Source organism: Cherax quadricarinatus, chromosome 73 (genome assembly GCF_038502225.1).
Source record: "Cherax quadricarinatus isolate ZL_2023a chromosome 73, ASM3850222v1, whole genome shotgun sequence".
Lineage (NCBI taxonomy): Eukaryota > Metazoa > Arthropoda > Malacostraca > Decapoda > Parastacidae > Cherax > Cherax quadricarinatus.
In genome coordinates, this window is record NC_091364.1 from 3,728,341 (window position 1) to 3,748,340 (window position 20,000).

Here is a 20,000-nt window from a genome sequence, read left to right on the forward strand (position 1 = left end):
GGCAGGCGATCCAATCAGCACCTCTGCTCACCATCACCTCCCAATGATTTTCTCTTGACTTGACTCTGGGGGACACAGTGCTGGCGTGTCAGTGCTCGAAATTTTGATCTCTGGGGAAGAGTGTATTCAGGGGGTAGACTTGATTTGCAGTTTTTGAACTCTAGGGAAGAATGTATTCCAGAGTTCATCCTGTACTGTACGTGTGTGAATCGTATTTTATTGGTATTGTTTGGATTGGCTGTCAGGTAGATTGTTTTTTGTTGGGTGTTGTAATGGTCGAGTATTTTTACAGAGGGTCAAATTAAATGTCAGATTCTACCATCCACCCCACTATCCCCACCCTTGTTTCTATCCACAACCCCCCTATCCCCACCCTTGTTTCTATCCACAACCCTCCCGCACACCTGTCTACCCCATCACCCACTACCACAACTCTATCCACTACCACAACCCCCCATCCCTATTCACTACTACCATCACCACCCTCTCCGCCATCCACCACCATCTCGTCAGTCTACCCCCAACAACCCCCCCCCCCATACTACCATCTAAAATCACCACTACTACCACCTGCTTAACAACCACTGCCACAACTACCACCCACTACAACCAACTACATTAAGATCAACTTATACTACTAACACCTCCAAACAACCAGTACAATCACCATCCCAACGAGTACAATTAACTACCAGTTCAACCAACTACCAATACAACCAACAACAACTATCTCAGTAACCAGTACAACCAGCAACCAGTAGAACCACCATCCCTACAACTATACTAGTACAACCCTCATTTTTCCCCTCGTATGCCTATCAGTACCAGCTAGACCTATGCTAACTGAAATAAGCCTAACCAGTATTAGTATTACCCTCACGGGAGGAGCGATAACCTGTAGGTGTCATAGTGGCATGAGATGTAATGAGATTCAAGCCAAGGAAGGTGAAGTCAGGCCCAGTTCCTTGGAACAAGATCCCCCTCACCAGCGTCCGAGATCCTACCAGCGGACTATCATCAGTGTGATATCCTCCCTTACTACTACCCAAGTAACCTCCCTACGCTCCATATTCTCCCTCAAGTAATCTCCCTACACTCCACATTCTCCCTCACCTAACCTCCCTACCCTCCGCACATTTCTTGTACAAACCAGGAAGCGATGAGGATTATAGGGCCGAAAATTGAATGCTCCTGACGAGGCAGAACTTGCCGCTCTAGCCTGCCATGCTCCTCACGTCCATAGGCCCGCTATGGGACCTCCCGCTTTATGAGCCAATCAGAATGAAGCATTGTTCTGTAAATACAGCCAAGAGGCCAATGGCGAGGCCATTTTCGGGTCCAATGGCATGGGTGCATCATCCGCAGCGAGGTGCTGGAAGCTCAGTATTCACCTTTATGGCTGCTATCCACAAGGGCGGTAATGGCTCTTGTTATGGACCTGATGGTTGGGCCGTCAGTGCCCTGATGAAACATCTGATTGGCAATAAATTGCAATTAACGTGATCCAAGCGGCCGGCGACCACTCGTCTGCCAATCTACATAAATATTACAGATAAATGTCATACACTTTAAAATGCCGGAGCGATACATCCATACTTGGTAATAGTGGGTGGTTGTAGGTGGTGGATCAGTGGTTGTAGGTGGTGGATCAGTGGTTGTAGGTGGTGGATTAGTGGTTGTAGGTGGTGGATCAGTGGTTGTAGGTGGTGGATCAGTGGTTGTAGGTGGTGGATTAGTGGTTGTAGGTGGTGGATTAGTGGTTGTAGGTGGTGGATCAGTGGTTGATTAGTGGTTGTAGGTGGTGGATTAGTGGTTGTAGGTGGTGGATTAGTGGTTGTAGGTGGTGGATTAGTGGTTGTAGGTGGTGGATCAGTGGTTGTAGGTGGTGGATCAGTGGTTGTAGGTGGTGGATCAGTGGTTGTAGGTGGTGGATTAGTGGTTGTAGGTGGTGGATCAGTGGTTGTAGGTGGTGGATCAGTGGTTGTAGGTGGTGGATTAGTGGTTGTAGGTGGTGGATCAGTGGTTGTAGGTGGTGGATCAGTGGTTGTAGGTGGTGGATCAGTGGTTGTAGGTGGTGGATTAGTGGTTGTAGGTGGTGGATTAGTGGTTGTAGGTGGTGGATCAGTGGTTGTAGGTGGTGGATTAGTGGTTGTAGGTGGTGGATTAGTGGTTGTAGGTGGTGGATCAGTGGTTGTAGGTGGTGGATTAGTGGTTGTAGGTGGTGGATCAGTGGTTGTAGGTGGTGGATTAGTGGTTGTAGGTGGATTAGTGGTTGTAGGTGGTGGATCAGTGGTTGTAGGTGGTGGATTAGTGGTTGTAGGTGGTGGATCAGTGGTTGTAGGTGGTGGATTAGTGGTTGTAGGTGGATCAGTGGTTGTAGGTGGTTGATTAGTGGTTGTAGGTGGTGGATCAGTAGTTGATTAGTGGTTGTAGGTGGTGGATCAGTGGTAGGTGGTGGATTAGTGGTTGTAGGTGGTTGATTAGTAGTTGTAGGTGGTTGATTAGTGGTTGTAGGTGGTTGATTAGTTGTAGTGGATCAGTGGTTGTAGGTGGTGGATTAGTGGTAGTGGATCAGTGGTTGTAGGTGGTGGATCAGTGGTAGTGGATCAGTGGTTGTAGGTGGTGGATCAGTGGTTGATTAGTGGTAGTGGATCAGTGGTTGTAGGTGGTTGATTAGTGGTAGTGGATCAGTGGTTGTAGGTGGTGGATCAGTGGTTGTAGGTGGTGGATCAGTGGTTGTAGGTGGTGGATCAGTGGTTGATTAGTTGTAGTGGATCAGTGGTTGTAGGTGGTTGATTAGCGGTAGTGGATCAGTGGTTGTAGGTGGTTGATTAGTGGTAGTGGATCAGTGGTTGTAGGTGGTGGATTAGTGGTTGTAGGTGGTGGATCAGTGGTTGTAGGTGGTGGATTAGTGGTTGTAGGTGGATCAGTGGTTGTAGGTGGTTGATTAGTGGTTGTAGGTGGTGGATCAGTAGTTGATTAGTGGTTGTAGGTGGTGGATTAGTGGTTGTAGGTGGTTGATTAGTAGTTGTAGGTGGTTGATTAGTAGTTGTAGGTGGTTGATTAGTGGTTGTAGGTGGTTGATTAGTTGTAGTGGATCAGTGGTTGTAGGTGGTGGATTAGTGGTAGTGGATCAGTGGTTGTAAGTGGTGGATCAGTGGTAGTGGATCAGTGGTTGTAGGTGGTGGATCAGTGGTTGATTAGTGGTAGTGGATCAGTGGTTGTAGGTGGTTGATTAGTGGTAGTGGATCAGTGGTTGTAGGTGGTTGATTAGTGGTGATGGATCAGGGGTGGTAGGTGTAAGTGGTCCATTAGCGGTGGTTGTGTGTGTTTTGTGATGGTAAGAGTTAGTGGACAACAAATGTGTGGATTGTGTGATATACACACAAACACAGTCGAACACAGGCGATCTTAAAGCAAAACAAACCACAAGGGAGGATGGAAGACTTCAGCTCGAGATCTTTCACACTTTCCGTGCTTCATCAGGAGCTATGCAATGTTCTAAGACCTACAACAGGTAGGCTGAGGAAAGAGTTTTCTCAGGGGAAAGGTAGCGTGTTGATGCTGACCTTTTTCTCCTAAGATGGAAGAGGCCAACATCAAAATATATATATATAAAAAGTTCGAGGACCTTGATCGCCTTGTTAGATGTAATTAAAGTCTCAGAACCGAAGGTTTTTCTAATATTTCGTGTGTCATTTTAAGCCAGTCCGTCGGTATCAATTACTAAGGTTTATACCAAGCATAAGGACAGGTCTTAATAATAATAATAATAATAATAATAATTTTACAAAAACATATACAACTTATACAGACCATAGCTAACATCAGTCACATACTACTATATAGAAAGCCCCTGGCTCTACAGAGCATTTCGGGCAAATTCAACTTTGTTCCCAGGATGCGACCCACACTAGTCGGCTAACACCCGGGTACCTATTTTACTGCTAGGTGAACAGGGACAGCAGGTGTCTTAAGGAAGCACGTCCTAATTTTTCCACCGGGGGGGGGGAGAAATATATTAAATACTTTGAAAAGTCTTTATTTCACACGTAAATTATTTTTATAGCGGTAGAGTTGTAAGCCAGTGGAAGGCCTCGGACAGATGACTAGAAGCTCCAGCGGCGGGTCATCATATAACTAAGACCCGCGTCAGGAAACACTTGTTATGTTTCCTGACAGACCTCACCTAACTTCATTTCGCAAAGTCGGTCTGAGAAATGTCATTTGTATCTGTATATAAATAATGTGAGTTAATTTCTCGTGTAGTTATATATTTCTGTTGGTTATGTCTAAGTCTGTTTACTTTGAGAGAGAGAGAGAGAGAGAGAGAGAGAGAGAGTTGGTATGTTAGCTGGTATTTAGTGTTATTATTTCTCGGTAATATTTCAGTATTAAAATATAATTTTAAATTTTGATGACGGCTGAATAAACAGTCGAAACGGAGGGAAAGAAATTGATGCTTCCTCTGGTGATGTGCTTAGTGAATTGTAGCTTTGGTATTGTGAGTTAAGAATTGTTGTATCTGTGGTACTGCGGGATATATATAACCTATCCTGGGTGATCGAACATAAAACAGGAAACGTAACCAGTTCTCGTTCCCACTACATAACTATCATATGTAATGGCATAGCCTTCCATACGATAGTAACACTGCATTAGTCTCGTAAAATAGTGTTGCAGCACACTGAAACTGTATCCAGTTCTGGGGAAGAACGAACGAGCCCGACCCCGCTCGTCCCCTTGAAGTCTGTGGTTGGTAAGTGTCGCCTCCAGCACACACAGCGACACCAACAGTCGTGTATCTCTCAAGGTTTTTAAATTCGTCTTATCTTCATGGTTCCCGAGTGAGCAGTATCTACCCTGCTTATCTCTTATCACTTTCTCTCTGGAAACTTCCATCTTGCAAATTACACGTGTGGGGCCAAGCATACTACCTGGGGGCATGTGGGAGGGTGGGTGTGTATTGGCGTAGGAGGCGTGTGTTGCGGGAACTGAGTGTGGGTGGGATGGGCGTGTAGATGGGCCATGGCTTGCGGGGGGTGGGGATGGGCGTGGGCGTGTGAGGGCGTGGTCGTGACTAGGGCTAGCAGTGTAGGGATCACCCATGTGTCTGAAGTCTGTCTGTAATCCATTCTAATTATATATATATATATATATATATATATATATATATATATATATATATATATATATATATATATATATATATATATATATATATATATATATTATATTTAACATCTGTGAAATTCCCACTCGAGGTCATACACAGTAACCAGTAACTAAGAAACTTCTGTTACTAATGGGACCATTCCAGCTAACGACCACTTAACCACTTAGGTGGAAAGTGGGAATTTATCCTCAAGAAGGGCCGCTATTTTCTGGAATGTAGCAAGTGAACGTGAGTGCATGTACTCGGCCAGAGTACACACTCGCCGGATACAGTACACACACGTTGATGCAAAAGACTCGTGTGCAACATTTGGGTATGAAGAATGGGTCACTTGTGCAGCATTCGGGTTTCTTTGAGAAAACGTTTCGCCCACCAGTGGCTTCCGTCCAACAGAAAGAAGCCACTGTGTAGCGAAACGTTCCCCCAATGAAGATTCCCAAATGTTGCAAGAGTGACTCTTTAACTTGTAAGTCCCTCGAGAGAGGTTCCTCGACGCTGGTGAGGGGCTCTTGATCTTGGGAATTGGATCTGCGCTCCAGTTCCCTGAATTGAGCCTGAATGCCTTCCACTCCCCCCCCCCCACAGGCGCTGTATAATCCCCATTGGTTTAGCGTTCCCTCATAATAATTCAGCTTATAAATACTTTAGAAAACCGACATCACAACACTTCGGTATCTTCATTGATGAGACGATTGGGCAACCGATGACTTTTTCGATCCAATAAACTTACTGGAGGCAATGAGAGAAATTGAGTGGTAATTTTCGGGTGTTTAATCCCTTATCCTTGATAAATCTTATCAAGGATATGAGACTGAATCCCTTCTGGAAGTGAATACCTTCTGACGAAGACTGGGGATTGAACACGCCAAAATTACCTCCCCATTTCTCCCATTGTCTGCAGTATCATTTGGCATGAGAAAGTCACTGGTTGGCGAAACGTCTCGGCAATAAGATACCCAGGTGGTGTACGTGTGTTGCTCATCAGGAGATCCAGCTCTTGGCCTCGCCTCTTGGCCTTCCAGTCGATCGGTAAAGTTAGTTGGATTCATAACTATGAATTCCAGGTACTGTGGGTTTGTTTACACAACTTCCTCGCCCACCTCAGTCCACTCGTTAACTTCAAGTGTTTCCTAGCTTCCAGCCGTTTCGGCTTTGTTAAGCCGTAACGGCTTGACAAAGTTCCTGGAGAGCGAAACGTTGCCACAATAAAAATGTCACATTAGTTGCACTTGTGTCCTTTTACTTTACATATTGTCGGTAATTCTACCAATATTATTACCATGTGGATTATCCACGTCTTCCGTTACGTATCTGCGTCGTTTTTATTTTCACATCTGATCTCATTTTTAAACTGTTTCAATTTTCCTTCTTATTATCGGCTCTTCTGATTAGTTTCCTTTGCACCTCTTCGCTTTTAGTTATAATTAATATGCGAATTTCCTTCCACCGTCCTTTGGACACTTATCTTTATTATCTTCACCTATCTTCATTACTCCTTTTCGTCACCCTTTTTATCATCCCTTCGGTATTCACGCTTTCTTATTTCTCTATCTCTATATTCTCCACTTCCATTTCCTCCTCCTCATCCTTCTCCCTCCTCCTCCTCCTCCTCCTCCTCCTCCTCCTCCTCCTCCTCCTCCCCCCCCCTGCCTTAAGCTCCCTTGGCCAAGTCAGTTATTAAGATATGCAGATTTTTTCACATTCGTATGCCTCTTCTCCCCCCTCTCCTCCCCATCACTTCCCTCTGTCACCCAACACCTTCCCCTTTCCCAACGACTTCCCCCTCTCCCCAACTCCCGTACTGCTCATTTCCCCAAAATCCCTCACCATCACCTTCCCTCTCCCTGTCATTTCCCCACCCTCCCCCGGCCTACTCTCCCTATCATCCCCCACTTTCTCTCACCTTTCTATCCCACACCCCCTCACCTCTTCTCCTCCCTTACATCCTCTTATTTTCTCTATCTCTCCTTCCCAACATTATAAGCGTCTATATATTAAACGAACCTCGCCAGTACTCCTGCATATATGGATGAAATAATCAGTCCAAAAATCTTGAAAAAAAATGCAGCATATGTGAGAAGCAGTGGTTTATATACTGTAGGTAGGAGAAGTACAGCAGTCGTATATGCATATGTGTCTAATTTATCAACTTCTGCATATAACAGCATTAGCTATGCTAATATTTATTTACTTATTATAAAATCTAAACGAAAATACCAAGAGAGTAAAGTCACAATACCGCGGCTGGAACCATTCGTCAAAAACCGTCACTTCGGAGTCTTAGGACGACGTTTCACCCCATCCGGTCACGAGCTTTCACCCAGGACTCCTGTACGACTCAAACAGGAAACTCCCTTACCACGCTTGATTCATATAGAACCTCAAGAATGCTTCAGGGGGTAAATGTCAAACCCCTTCCCCTCCAGTGGCCCGATCCTAGACCAGGCCTATAACCACGTGTATTCCTACGGAAGACGTTGGAAGACGCCATGCCACTGACAAGGAGAGGTTAAAGGATTTCAACCTGACGACACTGGAGGACAGGAGGACTAGGGGGTGATATGACAATGACGTACAAAATACTGATAGGAATTGAGAGGTTAAATAGGAACAGAATGTTTCAGAGATGGAAATGAGTCATAGGGAAGCTACGAAGTATTTCTTCAGCCTTAGAGTTGTCAAGAAGTGAAATGATCTAGAGAGTAAAGTGGTAGAGGCGGGATTTATACATAGCCTTACGAAGAGGTACGATAAGGCTCTTGAAACCGGAGTGTATGGACCTAGTAGCAACTAGCGAATATAATAGGTACCTATTATATTCACAAGATGGATAATAGCTTTTTAAAATAATTCCCTTACGGATTTAGAGCATGGTTATGACAAAATCTTTAAAAAAATTAATTTGTCTAGTTAATAATCCTCTGCTGAGTAAATCCCCGTATAGAAGGGGGAAATCTCAGCTCTGATACTTTTAATTCCACTGCTGAGTAGAGTAATTTTCTGAGTCGACCGACAAAAGCAATCTGTCGCTGTGGAATAATTTCATTTGTTTCACATATTGAGATCTCGATGGGAATTCCGGTGTTGACACAGTGCGGTCATGGAATTGTTCATCTTGTTTTATGAATGGGTATCGTGCCAGGCTGAGTCGCGGCAGCTGGGTTCAGTATTTACAAAGAATGACTCCATCTTTGCCTAGCTGCACTCAGTCATAGAGTTTGTGAAATGAATATTACATAGGAAATGTAGAACGCTGCAGCAGGCCTACTGGCCCTACTAGGCACGTTCTTCTCAACCCCCAAACCCACTAACAGAAATATTTGCCTAACCCATTTTCAATAAGAATGGAAACAGGAGGTGCTTCCTCAGCAATACGATTGCAGGAAGCCATAACTTGAAGGTTTCCAGAGGGTAGCAGCCTTCCAGTACTGGCCGTAGTAGTAATAATAATGAACCGGGGATGGCAACACCACCACAAGAGTAAGATTCATGTAGATTTGATTACGGAATTATGCGCAACAAATTATAATACACCGTCCCCTCCACCTGGGTTAAAGCACCTCGTTCACTTCCCCTCCCTGACGCCACGCTCCTCAAAATTGGTGTCGGGGTGGGAGGGTTTTTTTCACACTATTATATTTGTATGGTAATTGGCACACTGTGGCTGGACGATGGCCATCACGATTTTCAGGAATTTGCTGTTCCAGAATTGCTAGCATTTTCTCAGGTTGGTTAATGGGGGTTTAAAACCTATCGACTACAAGAGGGTTATTAAGGCTGCCTGTTATCTCTTCACCGCCAGTCAAGAAGACTTTAGACTTTCACATCGTATGTATACTAAGAGACTATATATATATATATATATATATATATATATATATATGTATATATATGTATGTATATATGTATGTATATATATGTACATGTATGTATGTATGTATGTATGTCATGCCAAATAGGCAGAACTTGCGATCTTGGCTTAAATAGCAACGCTCATCTTGCCATATAGGACAAGCAAAAATTTGTTTATGCAATAATTTCGCCAAAATAATTCTGAACCTAACGAAAAAAATATATTTCACTGTGTTTGTTTAGTATTAAATTATTGTAAACAAATCTAAAATATATTTAGTTGGGTTAGGCTAAAATAAATTGTTCTTGTTATAATAAGGTTAGGTAAGTTTTCTAAGATTCTTTTGGAGCAAAATTAATTTTTTTTACATTAACATTAATGAAAAAATATATCTTTAAACGTATATGAGAAAATTTTAGAAAAGACTTAATTTTAAATGAGTTCTTGCTAATTGACCAGTTTTCCATATTCGGCACGACATATATATATATATATATATATATATATATATATATATATATATATATATATATATATATATATATATATATATATATATATATATATATATAACACTGGAGTGTGATTGCCTCAAGCAATGATACATATGGAAATATTTTAATGTGCAAATGCGTTTACCTTCTGATTATAGGATTTGCATTAATAAACTTGGGCAGTTCTGCTTCGGTGTGAAATTTTACAACTGGACGATTTGCTTCTTAACAGTTGAAATTAGTCGAGTATAAAAATTCATGATGTGTGGATTTCAAAATTAGTTAAGGTGAGGGATATAATTTATTATTATTTTGTCGTTGTTGCTGTAACTGTTAATAATGTTAGTCTTTTTAGAAAAAAGCACACACACCCAGTAGCAGCCAGTGAAGAGGCAGGGCTAGGAGCTGTGACTAGACCCCTGCAACTACAACTAGGTGAGTACACAAGCACACACTAACACGTCAGACAAATCGCCTCACCCATCACCAAACAATGACGTACACGCACACGCACACGCACACCAAACACGATTGATCTAATTCTCTCATTTACATAAACAAGTCACATTTGATTACTGGGGAGATGAAGAAATGCACAACTTGTCTGATATTATTACGTCTGTCAGTGTCCACCCCTCACACTCGAGATTATATATATATATATATATATATATATATATATATATATATATATATATATATATATATATATATATATATATATATATATATATAATGTGTGTGTGTGTTTGTCGTGCAGAATAGGTAAAACTTGCAATTTTGGCTTAAATAGCAACGCTCTTCTTGCCGAATAAGGCAAGCGAATATTTGTATATGTAATAATTTCTCAAAAATCATTCTGAACCTAAAGAAAAATATATTTCATTGTGTTTGTTTATTATTACATTATTGTAAACTTGTACAAAGTATATTTAGTTGGATTAGGATAAATTAAATTGCGCTTGTTAAACTCAGGTTAGGAACTGGCGACCAATGGGTCGCCAGTTCAGAAAGCTTGGTAGCGATCCCTAGAACGTCTTTGTGTCACACCAGTGTGATGTTTTCTGGGAATAATGATGGCGAAGCTCTCAGCTGCTTTATCAGCAGACACGGTCGAGGTCCTGTCCATTGTTCCTTTACTGGCTGGCGTTCCTTGATTCTGGAACTTACATTTAGTACGTCCCGTCATGTACTCATAAAGTCTGTCAGTGTGGCTAAGTCTATGGTTAATTGGGTCTTCAAGTCTCTTCTGCTTCTATCAACTTTTCTGTACTCGACTGTGTAGGCGAAACGTTTCGAAATAAAGATATCTAACTGTTGCATATGTGTCTTACCTAACAACCTGTCGGTATTTTATACCATCTTACCTACTACACGTGAGTTAAGGCTACGTGTCACCTATTTACTAAGACATTAAAGAAATTACTTTGTAAGGTGTTACCTCGCTGGATAAATTGTCACCTTCTCAGTGTTTAATGTATAAAATACGCTTCTCTTGCCTCTTCCTATTTCACTGATTATGTTTGTAAACACAAGAGCGCTCAGATTTTATTTCTTATTTTCACTGTGGTATTTCTGCATGCTGAGAGATATATACCACTTTTAGTTAGTTTAATATATTTATTATGCATTCCATACCCATCCTGTGGGCGGTAGTCAAAAGATTACAGAGGTACATAATGGGTCCAGGGACTGAACTCCAAAGTTTTGAGAGCTGAGCAAGTTACAAAGGTAATGAACTAGATCTGGCCACAATCATTATTAAGTTACAAAGGTAATGAGCTCCAGGTATAGAGCTCCCCTCAAGGAAGGTTCCTTGAAGTTGGTGAGGGGCTCTTGATTTAGGGAATTGGATCTGTGCTCCAGTTCCCCGAATTAAGCCTGAATGCCTTCCACATCCCCCCCCCCGGCGCTGTATAATCCTACGGGTTTAGCGCTTCCCCCTTGATGATAATAACAATAATAATAATAATCCAGGTAGCGCTGGTCACAAGGTATATATGCAGTATTTCTCTCACTACAAACTCTAGATAAATTCCTCAGGCTAAACATTATTAAAATTTATTATAAAATTTAAAAATATTCGCAGTACAAAATTAAAATTCGCTTTCTGGACGACCTCTGGCAATTTAGATTCAGAATTTAGGCAATCAACTGCATCAACTTCTAATAAAGAACGATCGAATTTGATGGCCTGCCATTCCTTCCCTTCCTCCGTGCCCCAGGCTCTGCATCACCCCTACGAGTTTACCTCTCCCCCTCGTTAATTTATATTAATCGAGTGTTATGTTAGGTTTGTCAGGAAACAGGACAAGTGTTTCCTGACGCTGGTATTTAGTCATTTAAACACCTGCCACTGGAGATTTTGGTCATCTGACCGAGGCCTTCCGCTGGCTTACCCCTCCACCCTTTTAAAAATTATTTTTCTTATCAATTTTTCATCAATGTAAATTTTTTTGTGGCAATATAACGCAGCGAAAATCAGTGTGAACATCGCGAAATTAATTGATGTTAAATGATGTTAATTACGCTCAGGCTTGGTTATAATAAGCCATTTAGGATTATATTAAATTATATTAATTTAATTTTAAAGCAACAGTGTTAATAAGTTTTGGAAAAATTTTAATTTTGTATTCTATGTATTTCATGGAAATACATCAATTTATAAGAGAAACTGGACACAAAAAACCCGCAGGGGTCATTGTAGTACCTGGGGGGAAAATGTAATTAGGTTCAATCTAAGAGGAGAGAACCTTCAAGTCCTTCGATCAAAAGCCCTTCGCCATGGTTTCTGGATAAAATAATGTTTAATAAGTTTTCAATGTAATTATATATATATATATATATATATATATATATATATATATATATATATATATATATATATATATATATATATATTATATAATATAAATATATATATATATATATATATATATATATATATATATATATATATATATATATAATTATATAATATATAATATATATATATATATATATATATATATATATATATATATATATATATATATATATACATATACATACAGTGTATATATATATAATTATATAATATAAATGTATGTGTGTATATGTGTATATGTTTATATTATATATATATATATATATATATATATTATATAATATAAATATATATATATATATATATATATATATATATATATATATATATATATATATATATATATATATATATATATATAATGTGTGATGTGTATGTTTCTTAGTGTATATAAACTAAGTATATTTTAATCACTGTTTTAGGTATTCAAGTATTTTTGACTGGTAATGAACAAGTTTCGTGCGGCCTAAATGATCCTCGTGTAGCAAATAAGTTTTCAACCCCATTAACTTACAATTTTCTTAGAGAGAGAGAGAGAGAGACAGAGAGACCGACCGACCTCAGTGTGTATGCATTCTGCTCAATATAGACACACCTCGGTATATATACAGCAGTATTACTGGCGTCTCACCAGTAACAGTAGACTACCGACTACTACCTCGTCTCCGCTGCGGAATTAAAACTCTGAACCATAATTTTACGAGCTTAACGAGTAGCTCATCGGTAAACATTAAGAAAGAAGCGAGTCATTTTCATACTCTTCAATTTACATACATCCCTCGACCTCCTTAAAAACTACTGCAGACACTCCAGCTATTGTAGCCTTGGCACCCAGGGCCAGCGAATTTAGCTTTAATATAGCTTCGAGGAACAAGCCGCAAAAGCCAAATAATCTCCACGAACCCCCATAGGAATTACCTCCCCGAAAAAAATAGCCATTGACTCGGCGCCCCATCATAGAGAAACAATAGTGGCACTTGTCTGGGAGAGTGCCAGAGCCACCAACGTGTGATTATTTACCGGAAAAATGCCTGCAGCGCACGAGGGCAACACCGCCACTACCAGAAGGTTGATTTCCTGAGAGACTAAAAGAATATTTCACAGTCAGAAATGTTTCCCAGCCTTCCCCCACCTCCCTTCGACGGCTCCACGATGAAGATTTAGTGGCCCCTGCAAGAACTCACTCGCGGCATTACTCCCTTCTTTAATCTTTTTTAATTGTTAGTTTCTCTGGAGCAGGACAAATAACTACGGAGTCGGGCTACATGAAGACAGGGGAAGGAAAATGAGGACAATTTCCCTTCTGTAAGGAGTGAAGTGTGGAATAATTTTTCCCTTTTGGGGAGGGAAGACAGGGAAAATACGAGAGAGAAACACAAAGACCCCAGTGGAAATAAGTCTATCTCACTGTTTTTTAGGTTATCCTACGTAATTTACACACATTACTATGTATGATAATTTGTGTAGCTGTATATATGTATACCTGTACCTGAACAAGCGTAGTCTTACTGTTATTATTTATTTGCTAAAAGGGAAACTTAAGTAAAATGCTGATGAATAGGGTTACGTAGTCTTGTAAAGAAACTTAACGTATATAAGATAACTTAACGTATATAAGATAACTTACTCTAATAAATATGTCACGACTAACTCATAATTTAAGTTCAACACTACGCTTCGGTCGAGAAAAGAACAAAATGTCGCCGGTATTATCCGCTAATTGTTGTAAATTAGTTGTGAATTGTTGCAGCCAAGGTATTGTGATTTATTCTGATTGGTAGTACCAGGATATCGCACAAAACCTCAGGTAAACACAACACGACATACAAAATACTGCGTGGAATAGACAAGGTGGACAGAGACAGGATGTTCCAGAGATGGGACACAGAAACAAGAGGTCACAATTGTAAGTTGAAGACTCAGATGAGTCAAAGGGATGTTAGGAAGTATTTCTTCAGTCATAGAGTAGTCAGGAAGTGGAATAGTCTAGCAAGTGATGTAGTGGAGGCAGGAACCATACATAACTTTAAGACGAGGTATGATAAAGCTCATGGAGCAGGGAGAGAGAGGACCTAGTAGCGATCAGTGAAGAGGCGAGGCCAGGAGCTGAGTCTCGACCCCTGCAACCACAATTAGGCGAGTACACCAGGATAACACAGCACACCAGGATAGCACAACACACCAGGATAACACAGCACACCAGGATAGCACAACACACCAGGATAACACAGCACACCAGGATAACACAGCACACCAGGATATCACAACACACCTGGATCACACAACACACCAGGATAACACAGCACACCAGGATAACACAGCACACCAGGATCACACAGCACACCAGGATCACACAACACACCAGGATCACACAATACACCAGGATAACACAGCACACCAGGATAACACAGCACACCAGGATAACACAGCACACCAGGATAGCACAACACACTTGGATCACACAACACACCAGGATAACACAGCACACCGGGATAGCACAACACACCTGGATAACACAACACACCAGGATAACACAACATACCAGCATAACACAGCACAACAGGATCACAGAGCACACCAGGATCACACAGCATACTAGGATAACACAACACACCAGGATCACACAGCACACCAGGATCACACAGCACACCAGGATCACACAACACATCAGGATAACACAGCAAACCAGGATAACACAGCACATCAGAATCACACAACACACCAGGATCACACAACACACCAGGATAACACAACACACCAGGATAACACAGCACACCAGGATAGCACAACACATCTGGATCACACAACACATCTGGATCACACAGCACACCAGGATCACACAGCACACCAGGATCACACAGCACACCAGGATCACACAACACTCCAGGATCACACAGCACACCAGGATCACACAGCACACCAGGATCACACAACACTCCAGGATCACACAGCACACCAGGATCACACAACACACCAGGATCACACAGCACACCAGGATCACACAACACTCCAGGATCACACAACACAACAGGATCACACAGCACACCAGGATCACACAGCACACCAGGATCACACTGCACACCAGGATAACACAGCACATCAGAATCACACAACACACCAGAATCACAACACACCAGGATAACACAACACACCAGGATAGCACAGCACACCAGGATAGCACAGCACACCAGGATCACACAGCACACCAGGATCACACAGCACACCAGGATAACACAGCACACCAGGATCACACAGCACACCAGGATCACACAGCACACCAGGATCACACAACACTCCAGGATCACACAACACAACAGGATCACACAGCACACCAGGATAACACAGCACACCAGGATCACACAGCACACCAGGATCACACAGCACACCAGGATAGCACAGCACACCAGGATCACACAGCACACCAGGATCACACAGCACACCAGGATCACACAGCACACCAGGATCACACAGCACACCAGGATCACACAGCACACCAGGATAACACAGCACACCAGGATAACACAGCACACCAGGATCACACAGCACACCAGGATCACACAGCACACCAGGATCACACAGCACACCAGGATCACACAGCACACCAGGATCACACAGCACACCAGGATCACACAGCACACCAGGATAACACAGCACACCAGGATCACACAGCACACCAGGATCACACAACACTCCAGGATCACACAACACTCCAGGATCACACAACACACCAGGATCACACAGCACACCAGGATAACACAGCACACCAGGATCACACAGCACACCAGGATCACACAGCACACCAGGATCACACAGCACACCAGGATCACACAACACTCCAGGATCACACAACACAACAGGATCACACAACACAACAGGATCACACAACACAACAGGATCACACAGCACACCAGGATTACACAGCACACCAGGATCACACTGCACACCAGGATAACACAGCACATCAGAATCACACAACACACCAGAATCACAACACACCAGGATTACACAACACACCAGGATCACACGACACACCAGAATCACACAACACACCAGGATAACACACACCAGGATAGCACAGCACACCAGGATCACACAGCACACCAGGATCACACAGCACACCAGGATAACACAGCACACCAGGATAACACAGCACACCAACACAACACATCATGATAACACATCACACCAGGATAACACACCAGGATAACACAGCACACCAGGATAACACAACACACCAGGTTCACACAACACACCAGGATCACACAGCACACCAGGATCACACAGCACACCAGGATCACACAGCACACCAGGATAACACAACACACCAGGATCACACAGCACACCAGGATCACACAGCACACCAGGATCACACAACACACCAGGATCACACAACACACCAGGATCACACAACACACCAAGATCACACAACACACCAGGATCACACAACACACCAGGATCACACAACACACCAGGATCACACAACACACCAGGATCACACAGCACACCAGGATCACACAACACACCAGGATCACACCACACACCAGGATCACACCACACACCAGGATCACACAACACACCAGGATCACACGACACACCAGGATCACACGACACACCAGGATCACACGACACACCAGGATCACACGACACACCAGGATCACACGACACACCAGGATCACACAGCACACCAGGATCACACAGCACACCAGGATCACACAGCACTCCAGGATCACACAACACTCCAGGATCACACAACACTCCAGGATCACACAGCACACCAGGATCACACACACCAGGATCACACAACACTCCAGGATCACACAGCACACCAGGATCACACAGCACACCAGGATCACACAACACACCAGGATCACACAACACACCAGGATCACACAACACACCAGGATCACACAGCACACCAGGATCACACAGCACACCAGGATCACACAGCACACCAGGATCACACAGCACACCAGGATCACACAGCACACCAGGATCACACAACACACCAGGATCACACCAGATATACTCGACCTGTAAGACAATGGAGACTGAAAATAATTTACATTTATACAGGAACTTCTACGTGTCGAAGGTCTGCTGAGGAATTTGCTACACAGGTGTCGCGAAGAAGCTGGGGAATGACAGATTATCGGATGTGATCCGAGGAAGGGGAAGTAGTAGCTTCAGATCTTGAGTTCAAGAAGTCTTCAACTGCAGGTAAGTTGGGTTAATGGGGTTTGAAGCCTATCTGCTACACGATGGTCATTAAGGCTGCTTGTCACCTCTGAACCTAAGTGTATATACACTGATATACACATCAAAATGTATATACATCGAGTGATATACACCTCAGTGTATATACAATGAGAGGATATACTAAGTGTATATACAATGAGGGGATATACTAAGTGTATATACAATGAGGGATATACTCTTCAACGTGTGTATGTTATGAGGGTATATACACCTCAAGGTGTATATATGTATACTCATGGCACCTCCTTGAAGGAAACCCCCCCACTGACGAGGACCGAAACGTGTCCAATAAAAACGTTTTAATTTATTCCAACCATTATCCATATTCTCGGTATTGTTACACTCACTACTTTGTAGTTAATAAAGGTCTTTTTTTTGGGGGGGGGGGGCTGACTCTCGCCATCTTGGTGTGCGAGAGACAGACAGACAGACTAGAGTGCCATAATAGGTATATGAGACTGACTAGAGTGCCATAGTAGGTATGTGAAAGAGAGACAGACGAGAGTGCTATAATAGGTACAATAATAGGTACATTCTCCTGGGTATTAGTGATGCCTCGCCTCTTTTATTTTTTCCTCCAGCGACACGTCAACTTGGTGACGCTGGGGACACTGATAATGAAAACAAGAACCTCGATTACCACGTACACACACTAACATGTGGCTGTGTCCACGTACATGCACGCACACTTACACACACATCTACACCTACACACACACACACACACACACACACACACACACACATCAAAAGCAATCATAAAGGCAATAAGAGAAGATGACATGACCCAGCTGGAAAACTTTCGGATAATAGGGGGGTTTGCAAGAAGAACCCGGCCAGTGAAAGTGACTTTCAAAGTAGAATCGAATCGGAACAGGATCCTGCAGGATCCTAAGGGACATGCCAGCATACCGGAAGGTGTATCTCGACCGCAACAGAACACAAGAAGAAAGGCAGAAACTGAGAGAGATGGTGCAAAGGCAAAAGGAGGAAAAAGAGATGGAGATGGACAGGAGAACCCAGACTCGGGAGGAAGATCCAATACAGCCTCCCTCACAACTACCTACAGAAGCCCCCCCAACCAGGACAACCCCAGTGCAACCAAACATTCTAACCCAAAGCACCCATGCCATATCAAATGCCCCCACACACCTCATTACAAACTCCACCCCCACAGCAGCCACCCATCCTTCCTTATCAGGTCTCCCACTTCCCCAACCCCAATGTACACCCCATACCACAGTCTTAAAAAAGAAGTTGAAGGTGTGGTATACAAATGCAGATGGAGTAACAAATAAGTGTGAGGAGTGACATGAAAGAATCAAGGAGACATCCCCAGACATAATAGCAATCACAGAAACAAAACTCACCAGGATAACAGTTGTAATCTTTCCACCCGGATATCAAATCCTCAGGAAAGACATTGGGAGGAGAGGGGGAGGAGGAGTTGCACTGCTCATTAAAAACCAGTGGGATTTTGAGAAAATGGAAGGAATGGATGGCACGGGCGAAAGGGACTACTTAGTAGGAACAATCCAGTCTGAGGGACATAAGGTGATAATTGCAATAATGTACAACCCACCAAAGAACTGCAGGAGGCCAAAATAAGAATACAACAAGAGCAACAGAGCAAAGGTCGACACACTAGCCGAGGTGGCCAGAAGGGCTCACATGGGGGGGGGGGAGCAAAGTTACTGGTTATGGGTGATTTTAATCACAAGGAGATTGACTGGGAAAACCTAGAGCCCCATGGGGGTCCTGAAACATGGAGAGCCAAGATGAAGGATATGGTACTGGAAAACCTCATGCATCAACATGTTAGAGACACTACCAGAGAGAAAGGTGAGGATGATCCAGTAAGACTGGACTTTGTATTCACCTTGAGTAGTTCAGACATCGAGGATATCATGTATGAAGGGCCCCTAGGAGCTAGTGATCATGTGGTTCAGTGCTTTGACTACATAGTTGAACTACAAGTGGAGAGAGCAGCAGCAATAGGATGAGAAAAACCAAACTACAAAAGGGGACTCTACTCAGGCATGAGGAACTTCCTGCACGACATTCAGTAGGAAAGAGAGAACTGACAGGAGAACCAGTACAAGATATGATGGACTATGTGACAAAATGCAAGGAGGCAGAGGAGAGGTTTGTTCCCAAGGGAAACAGAAATAATGGGAAGACCAGAACGACTCCTTGGTTCACCCAAAGGTGTAGGGAGGCAAAAACTAGGTGTACTAGAGAATGGAAAAGGTACAGAAGACAAAGAACTCAGGAACACAAAGAGATTAGCCGAAGAGCCAGAAACGAATATGCACAGATCAGAAGGGAGGCTCAGCGACAATATGAAGTTTGACC

The 20,000-nt window shown here is 42.7% G+C and overlaps 1 long non-coding RNA gene across 3 annotated transcripts in view; it reads left to right on the forward strand.

Annotated features, from left to right (window-relative positions):
• LOC128701134 (uncharacterized) overlaps positions 1–20,000 on the forward strand; it is a 71,067-nt gene that overhangs the window by 20,035 nt on the left and 31,032 nt on the right. For all 3 annotated transcript variants that reach the window (XR_011394038.1, XR_011394039.1, XR_011394037.1), the window contains exon 2: positions 17,463–17,606. This is a non-coding gene — a long non-coding RNA (uncharacterized lncRNA). The remainder of the gene's footprint in view (positions 1–17,462; positions 17,607–20,000) is intronic.